Raw genomic sequence first — 17383 nt, 5'->3', positions numbered from 1 at the left:
CACAGCAGGAAATGAGTTCTGGTCTGTGTAGAAACAGAGTGAAACTGATGTCCTAATTTTTCTAATTAAGTACATAATTGTTTAAACCCTTTGGATTGGAAAATGGTGTTGCAAGTTTGTGTACTTTGGTTTTGAATATTTTTGTCTGACAAAGTATCTTATGACTTGGCTTATCTTTATTCAGTGGTAGATGCCAAAAGCATTGTATGAAGGATCTTCAGCATTTTTAAAGTGGAATGGACATAAGAGTACTCTTGGCACAGCTCATCTCCTGCTTGCAGCTGTAGGTAATGGGGATCTTAAAGGAATATTGGATATGTTAAATTTTAGTGAGTAGCAGTGGATTCTGCCACCTTATTTTAACTCCTTATTCCATAGGCCAGTTAAAAATCTTGGGCGAGACTCTTTCCTTGTCATAAAATGCTCCCTGGATGCCTGTATTCTGTTGTGCAGAAATGACCAGGCAATGGCTGCTGCATCCATTCCATATTCAGTAGATTTTTATCCTGTGAACTCTTGTTATGGAAGGTAGCACTGCTTATTATGAATGCAGGATTTATTAGGGTCCTGACTTCTGTGCTTGGCACTATGTGTGCAGAACTGGACCCTTTGTGCTTTATCTAAGCTGCCTGCCTGTGGGAGTAATAGGAGTACAGTGTCCTTTACATGTACCTTCTACAAGCTGTGAAGATGGGTTTGAGGGAGTTGTTCCATTTTCTCTCTTCCAAACCATCTGGGTTTGGAAGAATTTGAGGATTAAAAGTAGCTATTTGGTAGCTTTGGGCAATAGTGAGAAAGTGAGGTCCTCAAACAGTGCTGAGATGTAGCTTCTTTAGAAACATCTCAAAATTTCTCTCTTTATTTTCAGAAAACAGTTCTCCCTCCCCCAATCCTTTATGTTGTCTTTGAGACAGCAGATTAAGATGTCTTCAGTGACTCAACCTGTCCAAGTCCTCTGTCACAGGAAGGAGTCAGGCATTTCTTAAGCTGTTGCTCTGATGGTGAAGTTCAGTAAAGAGGCATGCAGGGGTGGAAAGTGTGGTTGCTGCTGTTCCTGGAGGAATTTGACATGTCTAACCACGTGCTCATTCTGGAGACATCCTGGAAGTGGTGAGGTGAACTTTAAACTCTGCTTTCATTGGCCATTTGAATAATTAAGAAAGTTAGCACCAGGTGAAGGCTGGTGGGAAGGAGCTGATGATACTGTCTTGTGCTGACTGGTATGACCCTGTGTGAGCCAGGTTCTCTTCTGAGCTATGTTGAGAATGCTTTGGCTTGGTTTGCTGGAGCAAAGCTTGCCTTTGGAGGCTGCATGTGTGTGCAGCGTAGCTCCCCTTGGAGGAAAAAGCCTATTCAGGAGGTTGGATTCAGGCCAATTGCTATATGAGAAAATTCTCATGCTGCTCCTGTATTTTGGCATGTTCACTCTCCCTGACCAGCTCGTGGAAAAGCACTAGTGTTTCTTTAGTGTTTGAGGGTGTCAGACTACTCATCCAAACTTTTAATTTGAAACTGAGTATTCTATTATTAGCTGTAGCCTGAAGTGATTTTTTCAGAATCCACCTGTCACTTTGGTTATGCTGACTTTTTCCTTGTTCTGTTTCCTTGTTCATTGATAAGAGCAAATACTAAAGAAATGTGCATCCCTTACAGCTTGTGGCTAATGTGGTATGCTACCATGTTTTAGGGTGCCTAAAAGGAGAGTTTTAAAGAAATTTGGTAACATACATTGGACAAAGAGCAATTGCATGCAATCACGACGCTGCATAGGAAGTCCTCTAAAGTTCAGGCTTTTCCTCTGGGGGGAAGAAAGATGCTTTGAGGCTACCTGAGCACTGATTCACCACTACCAATTTGAAGAGGGTCCTCTTCCACTGCAGGAAGTCTTCTGAGCTGGTGCTACAAGGTACTCTAAAAGCTGAGCAGGAGCAGGTTATTTTTATGGGCACAAACGCTTTCTCCAAGTTCAGAACAGCTTGCTGAACCCATTCAAATACAAATCCTGAAAGCTGCTTCTCTGGCCAATACCATTTTGGACTGCCAGTAGAACAGGGTTAGTTGTATTTCAAAGCCACTGAGTGTATTTGTTTCCATTATTAAGCTAAAATGGCAAGCTAAAAGTGTTTGGCAGAAAATCCATGTGTGTGTGTCTTCTGCCATGCTAACTTTTATAACACTAGCTTGAAATTGGCCAGAGGGATAATGATATTGTAGCATAATGATAACCGTGGAATTTAGCTGGCTATTTTCACAAAATTTAGAGACCCCTGAGTATCTTCACTGGAGGGAAGATCTTTATCTGTTATTGTATGGTAGTGAATCCACACAGGTAAACTGTTATAGCTTTCTGTATATTCTTAAGGGAAGAGCTTTATTTGGCACCTGAGACTCAAGACATGAATCACAGGAAACTCATGCTTCCTTAGCTCCTGTGCTTCCTAACCTGTGTCATTGTTTCTGCTCCATGTAAGAACAAACATGAGGAATCCAATGACATATGTGGTATGTAGCACTCTTTTGAGTAGCTCCTGTGTTGGTCTCCAACAGACCAGGTGTAGATCTGCTTCTCATAGCAGATCATAGTGCCATCTTCTTATTTTTAAAATTCTTTTAGTTTATGGGAGACAATGTTCACTTTAAAGTGGATGTCATCTTAAAGAAAATTACCTGTTAGTAACAAGTCAGACTTTGATGTGAAATTTATTTTCAAGCCACTAGTCATCCCCTGAATCTACTTTGTTGATGGGCCATTTCAGTGGCAAAGGGAATCACTGCTCTTTTGTTGTGCCACAGTATAAAATAACAAACAAAAGAACAAAACAACCCATCTCAAAATACACCCTCCCCACCCCGACTCTGGTGGTCCTATGTGTTGCCCTGGGAGCTAGGTGAACACTCCTGTTCCATCTACAGGAGGTCTTGTGGAAGTCAGCTGTTTTGGGATGCATTGGACGTAGTTTGTGCTGAAAACTATTTTGACAACTGAAGTCTTTTAAAGCGGGGAACAACAGAAATATGAGACAGGAGCACCATGGAGCTTTCTCTCTTATCTTTTTTTCCCAGGGAGGGAAAGGGAGTGCCTGACTTTGATCTTATTCCCTTCCTTCCACCGGCTTCTGCGTGCATGTTCATGCAGTTTCATGTCTGAAGACTTGATTATCGTCTCTGGTGTTCCTGGAATATCTCCCATTTGAGAAAATCTGTAGGTGGGAATAGAAACAGGCCTGTGAGAATCTGAAGGAGCAAAGATTATAGGAGTCTTCCTCATGAACATGTTTATGTCCAGACTGATCTCTACAAGGGCCTCAAATCATAGACTTTGGATGTTTGTAGGAAAAGTAGCCAGGTAAAAATAACTTGATTTTTTGTTAAACACAGTATTATACTTTGAATTCAAAGTTGCTTTGAACTGGCTGTTCTGTATTAAACATAGCCTAGCACACAACTGGTACTTTAAGGATGTGCAGGAGTGCTTCTGGATTCCTTTTGATGGTATCAGTTCTGTGCTGGGACTGAGGTCAGAGTCAATGGAGTTTGTTTGCTGAAAGCATGTGATTACTTATGGCTATCATTTTGTCCCTAGAATAGAAATAGGCTGTTGCAGATATTTGGTGTTCTGGAGGCCTGGGTCACCTGAGAAGGAGCTCTACTGAAGGACTTTATTTTGGATTCCTTGGAGTTAGGTTTTTATCTGTGATCCATGGGATAATGATGTTACATTTCTTATATGTACTTCAGTGCCACCCAAAGACTCTGCATTTGAGTGTATATGCTAAGTACAGTGTGTGTCAGTGAGAACACAGCTGTCCTTTACGTATACCATTTTATTTTAAGTTGCAATGTTTAAGTGCTTGAAATTTTCTTTTCCTGCATTTCCAATTCTATCTTTGATTTCAAAGGTGGAGTAATGTGAGAAGAATGCAAAGTAGTCAGCTCTTTGACTAAGGTGTGTTGATGAGAAAAAGCTAAATTGTGTTTCAGAACTGGAGCAGAAAGGATGCTCAAATTGTATTACTACTTTTTTTGATCTGGAGGTAGAAAATAATTTTCTACAGAAAAGACTACTGCGCTATATTGAGTAAATTAATTAAAATCTGCCCAAGTTAAATGTTTAACTTGAGGCAGGCTCGGGTTTGTTTGGGTTTTTTGGCACTGAAATTAACATTTGTTGGGTGGTCAAAGTAGCCAGCTGGTAGTGCCCATCTTTAGAACTTTTGATGTGTTTCATTTGATCTGATGGTAAAAAGTTTAGTTTTAAAATACAGTGTAACAGATGGAAAAACGAAATTACATTAATTGTGCCTTGTAACATTTATCTCTTGATGAAGCTGTATGAGTAACACAATCAGCCAGACTTTAAGACAGTCTGTCCTTAATCTCATGTCCTGACTCAACCTTTACCAAGGTACACTGGTTAACTTTATCAAGATCTGAAGAAGGGCATTGGCTCCAGCTCTCCTGGACTAGGATAATGCTGTATGTTGCCTTCAGGATGAAAAATAGCCATAGTGAACTTCAGCTACTCCCATAACAGGAGGATACAGGTCTTCCATGCAGGTATATGAGAGATACCATTAGTAAGATTCATCTGCTGTGAGACAGACTTCTATGCTATAATCGTTTGACTCTCCATTTACAGTCTCCTGTTGTTTACTGTAGAAGGATGGCAGATGTAGAAAGCCAGGTGAGAGAAATCACAACTTGTGAGTCCTGGGCCTTGGTAAAAAAAGTCACTTTTGTAGCTTTGCTTTAAAATGTTGCCCAACACAAATGATTTTGATCAGATGAAGGTCTCATTCTGGAAGATGGTTGCTCCTGATTTAGGTATGTCTGTTTACATGCTAAGCAGCTTCATATGCATGAATTTTGGTTGTCATGTGATGGACGTGCGTGTTTGAAAGCAGGGGAGATGAAGAAAGGAGAAGACTAACCTCCAAGTGCTTCCAAGGTGCAAGATAGTGGAAGGAAAGTGAAACTCGCAGGAATGTCTAGCTGAAGTGTGAATCCAGGTAAATTCTTTGAATGACTCCTTGAAAGTCTGCCAGAGGATAGAAACTAGCCAGTGTTGTACAGAAAGAGGAAGCCCATGCTGTTACAGCCTCACCTGATGCTTGCTCAAGCTGGTCTGGCTTCTTGCTGTAAATATATTGTACTTGCTGAGCTCAAGATACAGAAATTTTGAGCCTGTATTGCACAAATCATGAGATAATTTAGACAAACAAAGTTGGTCTGTCTCTAGACTCCTTAATTTCTCTTGCCAGCAGCTTTTGAATGATGCCAGCAAACTTATGATTAAAAGGACTTTGGCTGTTGCAGGAGGTTTTGCAAGATCGAGCAAATTAGAGCCCTACTGTGGCAGGCACTTAGTTGCAAACACATATGGGAGATAGTACTACATGAAAAATGTTGTGCTGACGTGTCTAGTGATGGTGACTGTAATGCACCCCAGTGAGCTGGTGTAGGAACCTTCTAAAAGCTGTTGGTAGTCTAAAGTTCTCATCTGAGGTGGCTGGCCTCAAAGTAGCATGTTAAAGATGAAGGCCTGAAAAGGTTCTGGGTGGCAGAAGGTTTAACTGATAATATTTTGCTTGTGAACACAAAAGTGGCTTTCTAAAAGGATGCTTCAAGAACTTGCCTTTCATGAGCTCGCAGAGACAGGTGCATCAGCTCACTGGACACCCTCTCAAGACTCTCTAGTAAAGTTTGCAGTTTGTCTGTTAAGGGAGACTTTCAATTACTTTAAATATAAATGTTAAAATGCAGTAAGAAATGGCATCATCAAACCAACTTCTAACTACAGTATTTTTATGATACTATTCCATGTGTTCTGGGGCCTGAAAGACATGTTTAAGCTTCTAGCCTCCCCTCATGGTGGTTTATGGAGAACTGGGCTCAAAGCTTTTAAATCCTGAGCAAACTTTAGCTACTTTAGCTAGATGTGCTAAAGCAGAAGGAACATCTTGTCCTTAGCCATTATAAGGCCAGGGAGCAGTATGTGTAGGCATTACCTGGCTCCCTTATGGCCCAGGGAACAAAACATGCTGGCATTGTGGTAGTCAATATGATACCCTATGTAGGTGGGGCTGAAGCCTATGGATGTAGATGCATAAACCTTCGACTGGTCAAAGTTTTTGCCTTAAAATATGATAAAGCTTCACTTTCACCTTGTGCTAAGCCAACACATTCATTATTTGGTTGTCTCTGATGTCGGTCTGTACTAGAGACTAATAAAAGTCAGTTGTTCTTAGTCTCCTGGTGTAGAGGTTCAGCAGCTTTTTATTTGGGAAAGCAGAACTTCCCATCTGCAGGTAAAGTGCAACATACCTTACTTGGGCACTATAGAAATACCAGTCTCCTTATTTGATGCTTCATTTCAGAAGAGCTCTGTGGAGTCCTGGGGCTGTATGTATGTCATGTTTTCCTGGCCGAGTTTGCTGCAGCTGGGACTAGGGCTGTCATAAGTGCTCTGCTCTAAAACTGCCTGGTGCTTTTCCTTGGGTGAAACACAGAAGTTAAACTGTACCACCTGAAGTCCTTGAAGGAAAGCCTGCTGTCATGGGAGGCGGTAGAGGAGGCAGAGGCATGTTTTTGTCAAAATGTGAACACTTGTCTCTGGAGACGCCTCAGAACAAGGCCCCTACATGAATGTCTCTTGGTGAGTAGGCAGAGAGGCTGCTGTAGTGGGAAGAGGTGGATTTTAGCAGAACAAAACAAGGAGTAGCTGAATGCCCTGCCAGAAACCTTCTCCTCTAACATGGCAAAGCTCATGCTGTTTGCTGAACCAGACTTCAACTCTGGTTATTTGTTCAGAGTGTCTGTCTTTGTTGTGAGGATCAAAGTACCATCTGGAGGTACATGTGAGGTAAAGTGTCTGAGATTGTTTCAGAGTTTAAGTGTGACAACAACTTTTTTGGTGAAGAGCAGAAAATATTTTGAAATTTGACTTGTTAACTGATTCATCCTTTTAAGTAAGACTTACGCTGGTTTCCCTGTTTGGAATTCAAAGACTGAGGAGTTAATATTCAACTTCAATCCTCACTCTCCTGACTTAAGTGCTACACTTATTTTTTAAGATGTAAACCAGCTGATTTTACAAGTCGGTGGTTTCTTAGTGTAGTGCAGGTGATACCAGCTATTCTCAGATTTTTGTGCCTTTTAATGAACTTGAGCATCTTTTAGCATGGGGCCTGGCGTGCTTGGAACTTCAGCATTGGAGCTTTGGGAAAGTTATTAGCTGAACCTTAATTCTCTTGATGCCAGCTTTTCTAGGAGGAGGAACTGAACTGAGGTTGCTAAGACTTAGCTTAAAAATTTTGGACCTAGCAGAGAATTGTTTTGTGTCTCTTCATAATAGCTGGCCCTGACAGTTTAACAGAGCTTATTGACCATCTGCTTTGTCTAGTTTGCCACATGGCAGAGTAACAACTAAGCCAAAATACTGGCTGCACAGTGTATTAATTAAACAACTTGCTTGTGAACACTCTCAAGATACTAAATTGATTGATGTTGTACTTGAAGAGTTTTGTCCTTTCCTTTCCTGCTGTTGCTGGGTATTGAACGAAAGAGCATAAGATAGGTGGTGAGAAAGAAGCTGTTTGACTGTATATTGGAGTCCCTATTTGTCTCTTTGCCCTCTGTCTTCTGTTACTTAATCTCAACAGATGGGACCTGGAGTATATTACAGTTTTGTTCCCCTGCTGCTACTGCTGACTGCTGCTCTTTGCCTCTCACAAAGCTGGCAAAAGCAACAGCTGTTTCATAATTTCTCTGTTTGAAGAGAAACATAGCAAGGGGAGGATGGAAGAAACTGAAAGACTAGTCATCTTGCTTGCAAAGGACTAGAGAGAAATGTTCTTGTCTCTTTTTCAAGAACCAGTATCTCTTCTGAGAATAGATTTCATGTTCTTCAGTGTTTGTGTTCCTGGAAATACAATGCATCTTTCTGAGGTGAGAGCAGAAGTTGAGAGCTTTAAGCAAATAGCATTGGTTATGTCTGCATATCTCTAGCTGGAGGAACCTGACTCTGGGCTGCTTGTTAGTGTGACTAATTCTGCTCAAAGGCACAGCCCCCTGGGAAAGCTGTTATTAAATCCAGACTGTGCTGGTGGCAGAGACATATACCATGTTCTCTGAAAGGGATGTGGCAAGACTTTGGCAATATCTAACAACTGTCTGCTTGATCAAGGGACATGTTGTAGGTAGCATCTCTGCAGCTAGAAGCTGAATCCTGTTGAGCCCGTTATAATGAACAGATGGCTTGTTAATATGCTCTGCTGTGCTATGGCAAGCTGTGCTTCTTCAAGGTCTTGCTACCTATACTTTCACTGCAGAAATCTGCCTACAGGTTCTTTTTCTTCTGGTAACTTTCTGTAACAATAGGTGACTGTTCATACATATGTGTATGTAGGTGCATATTTGTGGTCTATTAACATGCTTCTGAAGGGTTAGTGTATATATTTATGTACACTGCTTATATAGTATGCCGTTGGATGGTGTAACATGAAATAGTATTACAATTCAGTGTAACATCAGTCTGAATGAAGCTACTGTTTGGCTGTATCTTTAATATACCCAGGCTGCTGGAAATGCTTTACGTATTAGGTAAATAACTTTAGGAGAACTGAAAGACTGCTGTACTCATTTAGGTTCTGTCTGAAAAGCTTTGTCTAGTTGGCCACAGATAAAGACCCTTGTTTTGGCCTCTGAAAACTCAATGCTAACCAGAAGCATTGCTTTGATTGTCCTGGACTTCCAGGAGTTGCAGAGGATCTCTGATGTATATCAAAGTGCTTTGGATCCCACGTAGTCCTGGTGTGTGCTGTCCCACAGAACCAGGAAACTATTTAAGAAACGAGATCTTGCGTATGGATGTGAATTCTCTCCTTTCTGGGATGCTTTGGTATTCTTGATAGTTGAAGGTGGGTCCTTCCAGCATTTAAGTGATACTTGAGAAAATTACACTGCCCTTAACGCCTCCCCACCTTTTGTTTTGCCTATTGTGTTGATTAACATACTTAAGAGTAGTCTTATCAGTCTTTCCTTAACTTGAAAACATGAGGATTATAGCCTTTCTACCAGGACTCCAACCCAGTACTGAAGGGCTAGGCTTGATACAGCTTTTAAAAATAGTCCTTTCCCAGAGCTGTACTTCAGTCATAGGAAACAGTTTAAGCAGTTGTTTTCTTTAGCATGTACATGGGAGCTGTGCTGCTAAGGGAATAAAAATTGGTGTTCATCCTTCAGCAGCCTGTTGGAGTTCTATCCCTTCAGTTCAGCCCAATTGCAGTTTCTGTTCTTGATATTGCCAGTCTGTAAGTTCATCTCATTTAAGGGCCCTCATCAGTCCTGGACTTGCTCTGTTTGCCTACATCATCTTTCAGCTACAGCGATTCGTGAGGGCTAGCAGCTGTTGTGTGAGCATCTGGAATTTTTAAGGTTGTGCAGGAAAATATTACCCGTTTGTGTATCCAAGGAGCAGAGGAACACCTCAGTGCTTTGGCCCCATTCTGGTTTGGGCTTGCTAACACTGTCATGATCATGTAGCCCACCACAAGTTTTCATTATCCAAGGTGAAAAGGTCTGCCACGTGTTTGCTGCTGGCAAGATAGCATGTCCTGGAAGATATCCTGGCTCTTTAGCATTTAAAAAGTAAAGCTGTGAGTAAATGAGATGCTTCAGAATGACTTTGTTTTTTTACTTTTATACCAAGCCAAAGCAACAAATATCTTGCCTTATGTTATACTTTTCTCCTTTAGTGTGCCTTAAATGACTCTTTGGGCTGTGGTTATGGAACCACAAAGCTTTTGTTCCTTTAAGAAAAAATCTGTATCATTCATAACTCTTCATTCTTCTGGAATGCCACTGGGAAGAGAAACACACATTTTTCTTCAGCCTGTGACAATTTCCAACAATGCAGATGATTAGAGATTGCTGGCAAGTCCTGATCCTGCATGTTTGTGTCTCTGAAAAATGGAGGAAAATATTTTAACATATATTTGTGACATCTGCTTAAGAAAGATAAATCTTGAAGTTGAAGCAGGAGGACCACAGCACAGTTTAGGCAGACCACAGCAAAGTGAGAATTCTGTTGAAAAAGTGCACTCTTTAAGGATTCTGGGAGCTGAAATGGGAGGTCTGGGTACCTTGTGAGGCAGTTAGGCCAGTATGGTCTTAAAACAGTTGTTGCAGATCATCTGCAGACTCTGTCAAATGATAGTTACTCAGTTTGCATTTTCAAGATGGCAATACCATTTGTAAGGTTGGCTGGCTGTTTACAGTGTAATTCTTTGGCAGTGGGCAAAGGTCTGTTTCTCTTGGGACAGGTAAATGTGCCCATAGGGACGCAGGGGGCTTCATAGTAAAATGGGTAGAAGAATATGGGAGGAGCTGGGACTCAGAAGGGTTTGCTGGAAGCTTTTCTTTTAGTGGTGCTTTGGACTTCTTTGCAATGAATTCTTCTCTTGCATTCAGTGCTTGGGTTGCAAGGATGTGCTCTTAATATGGAAATACAGTGCTTCCTTACAACCTGTTTTTCAGAGACTCTCAGGAAAGAGTGGATGTGTATACTTATAACTAAATGAATGGGAAGACGTTTTTACTGGACTTAGAGCTTTTAAGTGGAGGTATCATAAAATGAAGGCAAAAGCCTAAATTCCTTTCAAATGTGCTACATTTGGATATAATAAAAGGATTTTGGAAAAAAAGAGTGGACTAAAACTTATGGCAATTAGATGTTAATTAAAACAGGATGCGATGACATATAGGACCTGTGAACACATGTCAGGTAGTGAAATGGGGCTTTTGCAAGTGTGAAGGAGGGGTGATGCTGCAAAACAGAAATCCCAGTTAACAAACCAGCTGTGAAGACAATGTTTCAATGAAAGAAAAGAGAACTGCATGCTTTCATTGAAAATCCCCTTTTTGAAAGGAATTAATATGCCTGTGCCAATGGCAGAAAATATAGTCTGAACTTTGTTCAGCTTTCACCTTCCAGCACTACTTGTTTGCTCTATCTTCCACTGATACAAATGTCTCATCTGAAAAGTTTCTTAAATTGTCAAGTAGTAGAGAAATGGAGTTTTCCTTGTATATTTTTTACTGGCTTGTGCTATTTTGGCTGTAGATGTTAGGGAAAGATGCCTTTTTCTAATTTAGCAGCTGTGTCTGCATTGACACCATGATGACTTTTCCTTGTAGACTAGGCAAGGAATTCCCAGCCAGGACAGGAGAGTACAAAGAGGTATACCTACTGTTCAAGAGAAGTGGCCATGTTTCTGTTGTACCGGGCAGCTGCATCAGTGTCATAGTTAAAACCATCTCATTTTTAAGGGCTGTCACAATTTCTCTGAAGTTATCAAATACTCATATGGTAAAATAAGAGTAAATAATAAGCTGTATCTGACTCTCAACTTCCATTTTCCAGATGAACCAATGGAAGTATTTAAATGAGTGATGAGGCCACAAATGAAGCAGGGATTGCCAAACTGTGTTTTTTGGCCAGCAAGGGATTCCTAGAAGCTGTTCTGTTCCAAGTCAGAGCCTATTTTGGTTTCTCACTGCTGGATGCTTTATGGCAAGTGCTTCCTAAACAGCTGCTCATACAAGAACTACTGTGTATGGACAGACCAGAGTCAGCACTGCAAGTGTGTGACCCCTGACTAGTGTTTCAGTCACCCATGCAAGCAACAGATAAATACCAAACTAAAAATAGCAAGTCCAGGGCCCAGGATAAGTATTTTCAGTCACCTACATAATAGGTTCTTTTGACACTTGTTAAAACACAGGATACCAAGAAACTAATTTGCTAAAACCACCACCTAAGTAATGTGTGTATGCATTTTTACTTTTACAAAAGCCCATTTAGCAGCTAATCAGAGAAGTTACTCCTGTTGTTTCTTTGCAAATTACTTCCTTAGCTCTCATATAATTAAAAAAAAAAAAGCTGAGAGGGGAAAAAATTCCCCACAGAATTGGGGAGAAGAAAAGTAAAAGGATCTGTTATTTATTGGCCGAGGTGCCTGCACAAGCCTCCAGTGCTGTTTATGGAGTTGAAAGCTGCAACTGTACATTCAGAGTTACTTCACTGCTGCGTATGGGAGAATGCAGCCAGTGAAATGTGGCAGCCAGCCCATGCTGGCTCTAAGGGTGTCTAAGTAAAAAGGCACGGCCTTCTGAAAGAGCACAGAAAGCCTTCCTTCCAGCCAAGAAAACTTGATGGGTATGGTGGTGACCAACAGTATGCAGTGTGTCTGCTAGGCAAACCTGGCCTTGACTGAGTTGGCAGGGTTTGAAGTCCGATAAAACTCCAGTTTAGCCCTCCTGACACATTATTCTTTCACTAGCAGCTTTGTGGCCCTGCTACCAAGCAGAAAGGAGAACTGTGGAAAGAGGACCAAGGCTGTTTCTGCAGAGACAGTTTTAGAGCGTTAGAGTGAGGTCACCATGGCATTCTTGTATGGTCTATAAACATAGAGGAGTCTCTGACAGTAGTGGTCACATTGATGCTGAAGTATACAGTGAATTTTAATGGCATTTCAAGTGGAGGTAGGCCAGAACTTACACTGAAACAGCTCATGGAAATTCTGATGCAGTGTCTATTACAAGCTACTAATGTTATAAAGTGCTAGCTTCAAGTAAATATGTCAACATTTTTTCAACTGCTTGCTCTTTTGTTGTGTGCTAAGTGATACCATGTTTTATTCCAAGCCTTATGTTGGCATAACTGTGTGACACTAAGGCAGTTTAGATGTGATGTGCAGCAGAACACAGTAGCAGGAGAGTGGTCCAGATTTCTATTGCTCCAATTCCAAAAATCTTTAGTTGCATAGCCTCTATATATTGAGTTGTCCTCTGAAATTGGTCCTGCCTCCCTTTCCCTGAGTGACTTCAGTGAATGGTTTGGCAGTACTTGTACCTGTCTCACCATGCTTTGACTTAAACTTCCCTTTCCCCTCTTTCAGCTGATTTATGACATACTTGGCTGTCTTCCTCCACCCCTTAAACAGGGCAAAATGTCATACATGCTAACCATGGTCTGATGTAGGACCTAAGCAGCTGACACAAATTTAGTGTTTGGTCAGCCTGTAGCTATAAGGAATTTGCCTGGAGGAAATCATGCCATTGTCTTTCTGCCCTCTAGCCTTTGAACTGAAGGAAAGACAAAACTGCAGTGGCATCTGCAAAGACAGCAGCTGTTTCTGTCGAGTGTCAATGTAGGCAGGCTTGTGTTCTGGGGGAGGGTGAAGATATTCAGGGAAGCTGGGTGGGGACCCATGCTCTGGACATGGAGGTCCTTTCCCTATCCTCTTTCACAAAGGCTTGCCCATAAAGGGAGTTTTCATAGGAATTGCATTGAGGGATGATGTTATCTCTGCCCATAACCCTGATCCCTCTATGCTGACAGAGGCACCCCAACTGAAGGAAGGGCACGACAAAGTTGCTTCTTTTTCTATCACTGAAAGTGCTAGGATTGTGCTGTTGTCCTTTTGGTGGACTTGCGTGCTATTTTATAATAAAAATTTGGGCTGTGTTTACTGCTTTAGAGGGGCTGACTCTTTGAATGGAACTTGTAATTGGAATAGCATCTGTCCCCTTCATCTGCTCTGCAGACACTTGAAAGCCAAGAGGAGAGGCTGATCTATGGCAGTGCCAGCTTGAAACAAACAACAATGGTTTACAGTGACTGAGGGAAGAGAAAGAGCCAGCTTGGGTAATGAGATGGAAGAACTTGGCTTGAATGGGTGTTCTTCCTTGCTTATTGAAAATATCAGTGGTTGTTAATAGCTTTAATGAGGTTCATAACTAGAATTTTAAGCGTTTTGTGTGTGCTGTATAGTCATTGCCCTGTTAGTGTATTTTTCACTTCCATTTGAATTCTGAAGCTACAGCTGTACCTAATTCCTGGCACATACGTGGACATTAAGATGCCCTTATACTTAAGTGTTTCCCAGAAGTTGTTTTAAATTTGTCTTGCACCATGTTTTTTCTCTATAATCGTTTCTGAGTAAGGAAGTTTGAATTGTTCTTTGCTATTGATAAGCAACACTAACATACAGGATTAGTGTCCTGGTTTGTCTAGGGTGATATCCTTATACAGGGATCGTCCCACTTGATGTTATTCTGTTCTGAATTCCCTCATTCCTCCCACTGCCCAAAACCAAACTGCCAAACCTGTGACCCTCATGACTTATGCTCTCCGGGCAGCTTGCAAGAGTACTGATTGACAATTTATGTTGTCAGATAATGTAACACACAGAGGGAGCATGTCCCTCTTGTTTGACTGCATCCCTTTAAATTTTAAAAATCTCTAAACTTGTCATTGTGGATGCTGCTTAAATCCAAACTATGGGTCCCTCTCTTGCCCAGAAGGGACACATTGCTCAAACTGGTCTGCTACCTGTATAACAGGAAATTATAAAGGGGAATGGCGGTGGGTATGGAGGAGGCCAAGCTACTTAGAGGCTGCCCTTATACTTCAGCTATGTGCGTCTTCCTCTGTCTCACTTGGCTAACTTTACGCCCTCTCATAGTCTTCAAAAAGGAATAAGTGATCCTAAATATTCAAAACTCATGAGAGTCCCAGCCATTAAGGAGGCATTCTCACAGGATCCCTCTCCTCTGTCTGGTTTTTCCATTTTGGCCAAGGAAATAATTTGCTTCAGATGCACCCTGAGCTAGTGTTTCTTTAACTAGGGTTAACTTCAGAATGTCTTACCAAGCCTATAAAAAGGAACCATATTTTTTTCACCAAAATGCTTGCAAATGGTTTGTATGAAATGTGAGCAAAAGCCCTTCTCATCTCCAGTCTCATTCTCCCTTTGACTCCATATTGCTGTCTATTGGAGAGCATACTGTAGTTTGCTCATCTAGATGAGTGTGTTAGACCAACAGGTTACTGTCACCTTGTCACAGTACAGTTTTGCAGCCCTATGTGCTTTTTTCAATATTTGCAGTTGACAATACTGTGAAAGCTATGTGGTTCTTCACCAGGAATGACTGAGCTGTTGAAGCTAAAGAAGGAGCTTCAGTCTTTTCCTTGCTCATTGGTGGTCAAGAGTGAGCTCCCTACTCTTTGAAGCTTTGACTCACAGGACTCGTGAAAACATGAGTCACTTGCTGATCAGCTGCTTAGTGATATGTATGGATGTACTGATATGTTGAAGATATGTCTTATACAGAAAGTATTAGTCTGTAAAATGCAAAGGCATCTAGTCATTGTCATATCATCTGCTCAGTGTTGTCCTCCCAGACTTTACTGACTCTTTAAGGTTATTTCTGCAAATTTGTCTCTGTATTTTGAAGCGGGTCTGTTAGAAGGGTGTGTTTGCTTGTGCTGGGGTATGAGGAGGAAGGAGAAGGAAGTATTCCTAACCATGCTGTTTCACCGAAAGCTGGCTTGGTGGGATGGGCTTGCTCTTCCAATTGTTCAAGGAGCATGGTGGTATCCTTTTAACGTGTAATCCTGTGCTTTTTCTCATAGTGTGTCTCTGGCTGGGGGCAATACATACCTAAGTTGCATACTGACATGGATCTGGGATGCTGTTAGGTTATACTTTAGGCCTGGGAGCTTGAGAGTGTTCCCTGTTCCCTGAGTTCAGACATGAATCTCCAACAGGTCTTCTCTTTAGGATTTCCTTGGAGTAAGATGTGTTCTTCCTAATATAAGCTTCAGGCTATTTGCCCATTTATCTGCTAAACAACATAGGGTGAATTGGCAGATACAGACAGGCTTTAGCTAGCTCTTTCTTCTCTGAGCCAGGTGGATGTGGGTAAGCTTTGGTCTGGAAATCCGATTGCTATGTTAATAAACTATGGCACCTGAAAGTAAATGCTCTGCCAACCGGGTTTATTCTCTTGGTCTGAAAGCTGCACTAATGCAGCTGTAGTTTCTGGGCCATGCAGTTTGTGCACACTGGCTGAGCAAGCGAGGGTCCAGCTGTATCTGTCTGTATAGATGCTATCACTGTGCATGTGTGTGTCTCTGTCCATCTTTCTCATCTGGCTTAACCTTTCCCCGCAGCTTTGTTACATCCTCTTTATTGCCAGGCACTGATGATTCCTAGGTAAGCTACCCCTCTGCTTCACAAGGTGTGTATTCCTCCATGCAGAGCCCCATAAGCAATGTTTTTGGCATTACCCTTGATTTAACAACTGCAAAACACACTTTTAAAATGTTAAACTTGTCTAAATTAAAATGATCTGAGCTGAAGAGATTTGCAGTAGGTGCCTGACTCAGCTGAAACACCTTGGAAAGATTTTTAGGTAAGAGTTCAGTTATTTCTGATGTTGAGACTAAAATTAGGAGGAAAAAGGTGTTTTTCCACATTGCATGAGGACTTTCAACAGCTTAGTTGAAACTCTAATATGTCTGATCTTAGAAGTTTGGGAGGGAGCAGACTTGCTTTGTGTTAGAGATGCCTGTGGCCAGTTTATGAAAGTGTTCTCAGTTTAATCAAGCATCTCCCCTCCTGTTTCACTTGTGCTTGTCATGTGCCCAGACTCATTAAAGTTTGGCAATAAGCTCAATGACTGTCTTATGTGAACAAGCTTTTTCTGTAGGCTAGGAGGGGCTGGGCTCTTGCCGTCCATCTTGGCAGGGAGCCTGGTCACAGTGCCTGGGAGCTGAGTTTCTCCTTTCTCTGCTTGCAGTGATCCTTCCTCTGGCCATCAGCTGAGGTGAAGGGATACATAGGAAGGAGGTAGAAGCAGTACCCCAAAAAATAGGAGCAGAAGAGGTAGGGTTTTACAGGAACCAAGCCATGAGAGTAAAAGCTGAGGACTCAATTTTTAAGAACAGGAGCAGAGGGAAATGGGTACTTGAGGACAAAAGTTAGGACTGCTTTTCTCCAGACCTGAGAACTGAATCTAGATCTCAGAAGACTTCCATGCTCTACTAGAAACTTCAGGGGCCCTTGCTGTGTTTGTAAAGTGTTACCTCCCTCTAGTGGTGTGTGTGCGAGGCTGTGGGCACAGTCCCCTGCGAGCTCCAGTGGTGAGGGTAGATCCGATCTAGGCCATATAGATAAAACAGCTTGTCCTTGACTTCTTTCCAGTCATTCATACGATGTTATGTAGATACAGATGCACTTGGTGTTCCCATGAGATACTGGGCGACTTGCATAAGCCATTCTCTTAACAGCTGGATGCACTTAGTCTCCCCCCCTTCCTGGGTATGTAACTGAACTCACATGAGGTCAGGCTTGAAGACAAATTCAGCACAAGAGAAAGTTTCTGTAAATAGCCACAATGCCACAGATAAATCATGATTTTCCAGAAACAGTCGAGTTATTTACTCAAAATGAGTGGACAAATCTGGTAACTTTGCCTTTATTGTCTCTGCACTTATATTTAATGAACAAGTGATAAAGAAGGGTAGAGTTGGTGT

At 41.6% G+C, this 17383-nt stretch overlaps 1 protein-coding gene across 1 annotated transcript in view; it reads left to right on the top strand.

Moving 5' to 3' along the window:
• Nucleotides 1–17383, top strand: part of PPP1R14C (protein phosphatase 1 regulatory inhibitor subunit 14C) — a 52980-nt gene that overhangs the window by 18239 nt on the left and 17358 nt on the right. The window lies entirely within an intron of this gene.

This window comes from Strix uralensis, chromosome 3 (assembly GCF_047716275.1).
Source record: "Strix uralensis isolate ZFMK-TIS-50842 chromosome 3, bStrUra1, whole genome shotgun sequence".
NCBI classification, from domain to species: domain Eukaryota; kingdom Metazoa; phylum Chordata; class Aves; order Strigiformes; family Strigidae; genus Strix; species Strix uralensis.
This window is presented reverse-complemented; position numbering and strand designations above follow the sequence as displayed.